This window comes from Anopheles maculipalpis, chromosome 2RL (assembly GCF_943734695.1).
Source record: "Anopheles maculipalpis chromosome 2RL, idAnoMacuDA_375_x, whole genome shotgun sequence".
Classification (NCBI taxonomy): Eukaryota; Metazoa; Arthropoda; class Insecta; order Diptera; family Culicidae; genus Anopheles; species Anopheles maculipalpis.
The window spans coordinates 20,937,835-20,940,638 of NC_064871.1; positions in this window are offsets into that span (position 1 = coordinate 20,937,835).

A 2,804-nucleotide genomic window follows, 5' to 3' on the forward strand; every position below is an offset into this window, starting at 1 on the left:
AGAGGAATTTTCACGAGCGGGTGCGTTCGCGACATCATTCAGGAGCCCCAATAACAGCAACAGCAACATTACACCCGTAAAACCCCGAATTCTGCTTTCTTTAGGCCATCGGCACAATTAGTAAAGGATAAAAAAGAGTAGAAGAAACTATATAGAAACAGCAGAAAGAAGATTTGTTGTGCGCGCGCTGCTTTGGGTAAGTTGATGTTGGTGAGGGATACCATTCCGCGGGATGGTAACGATTATCATCATGCCCTACCACCGCTTCTTTGCCTGCATGTTTTTACCATCTTAGAAAGATGGCATATCTGGTTGCAGCGTTATGATGATGATGATGATGAGAGACACAATTTACACTACACAATATCGATCAATGCTTCTCACACACTCATTTTACTGCTGCTATCAGGCCAGTTCTCTCGCGCCCATTACCCTCGTTATATGTTATACAACGCCCTTCCGAGTGTAACATAGTGAGGAGCAGCTACCATCGCCGTTCTAAAAAAAACAATCGTGAAATATCTATTATACGCGCGCAGTTTGATTCAGATCATTGATGTGCGCGTGTGTGTGTGTGTGCTTCGCAAAACGTATTATCATACAAAAAGCGGGCAAACCTGCAATTTTGAATCTGACAAAAAGAGAAACAAAAGGTAGCAAAAGTCAACCTAACTTCACTTTTTTTGTGTGCTGCTGGTATGCATATATACCCGGAGAAAGAATACGTTTCCCATTTTTTTTTTAAATACAGTTCAGAGTAGCGTTTTGAACTTATACATATGCTCCCTCCCCACACTAATTTACAGTGTACTACAGTTAATCCTGCGAAAATGCAACAACTACAACAGACAACGTTCATTTACAGTGTATAGATTTAAAAGACACACTATGTGCACACCATCTCGTGTTTTGGGTAATGGAATATAAGAATATATGTCAACAGTGTATCTCTATTGCCGTTTCATTCTTATTATACCTCTGTGCTGTTATTATAGGAGGAGAAACGATCGCTTTGAGCATACCGAAATTGATGAAGGTAATGGACGCTAATCTCAACTGTGTGATGACTCAATTGATCCAAGATTCATTTAACCGTTTGAAGACGAAGAGATATGTGTGTATATCTTTTATTTTCCCCCTGCTCTCTTACGGGGCCTGTGTTGTAGCTCGTCCATGTGCGGTGCGTGTAACGCCCGCTTTGGGCGTAACAGTGCTATTCCCGTCTGGTGGCGGTGGCAGTATGTGAAACCAATCGACGACAAATGTTGCAACCACAGGTACGTACCATGTGTTGTGTACCGTACGAGCGATGAGGGGCATATATGATTGCGCACGTACTTTTCTAGTGATGTGACCGTTACTGATGTAAAGTCGATATCATACCAGCCAAATGCATAGCATAAAAAAGCGAAAAGGATAAATAATACCAGTACTAATAACATCTGCTAGAATAATATCTACTACTACCTACTTACCTACCTACTATTACCTTATCATTAATACTACTATCACTTACAAAAAGCTACCGTCTCTCAGATAAACAAGCGTAAGAAATTTGAAAACAAAAGAAAATACAAGAAGCTCCTGTAACAGATAAAAACACAGACACACGTAGCTACTCGAGTGTATTAAAAATATTGCCTGCAGTCACGAGAACGAAGCTAACTTAAAGAAAGCGCGCCCTACAGTGAAAGAAGTTGAAAGAGAAACAATCGAAATGATATAGCTGCCGAATTCCTTCCGCGACACCCTAAGCGTGGTTGATATTACACCGTAGTTTGATCATTATCGTGCATCTAACAAACGTAATATTTGCATGTTTGAAATCTAGAGCTAATCTACGGTTTAGATTAAATGACCGACACTACTAAAAAGCCACAGCTACCAATGCAAGTGTTTGGTGTTGTGGTAAGGTTTAACATGCGTTGTTGTTCAGCTATAACGATCGAAGAACGATGGGATGTCTCGTGGAGAGCTTCATCGGTCATTTGATTAGCTTAGTAAAAACTGAAGTAGTTTATATAGTGGGACTAAAAATAGTACCGAAGAAATGACTAACAAATAGCAACGGATATGACGATGATGATGAAAGAGAGAGAGAGACGGGGATATTCATTTAATTTTCTTATGGGTGGGTGCGCCACCTGAAGATTGATTTTGATTGGCTTAACAAACGCAAAAATGATTTTAAAAGGAAGATTACTGTTTAGCAGAGTGAAAACAGAAATGAAAAAAACGCTTTACCGAGTTAGCAGCAGCAGCAGCGAGGAAGAAATATGCTTTACTCAAATAGAGAATCAATGCTAAAAGAAATATTGAGTGGAAGTTAGAAAGTAATCAAAATCCCAATGATAACCACCACCACCAATCACACACATACAGATGCTTTTGCTTCATAAGATCGTTAGATCATTCTGCACGTATTCAGGTTTACATGCTTTTAATCATAACAAATAATCCTATCTTTGTTTGTATCTGAAAATTTTCAACGTTTTATTTTTCAACAAAGCTTTTATCCAGAACTTATGATGTCCGGAAACCACGGCACAAAGGAAACGTGTTAAAGTAAGAGGATGAGATAACGGATTAGAACGGTATTTAATCCCGCTTGTCGCTTCCCTTCTTGTGACTTGATCTTCAATTTGGGCCTTGAAGATTAAGGAGCACATACCATAGGGATATGTCAAAGCGGGACTCTGTATAGTCGTTTCGTCGTTCAAATTGCAAAGCGATTTGTGTATGCCATTTCGCAGACAAGCTCTAACAGTTTTCTCCCACAATTTGTTGCTAAAAGTTTTGAACAT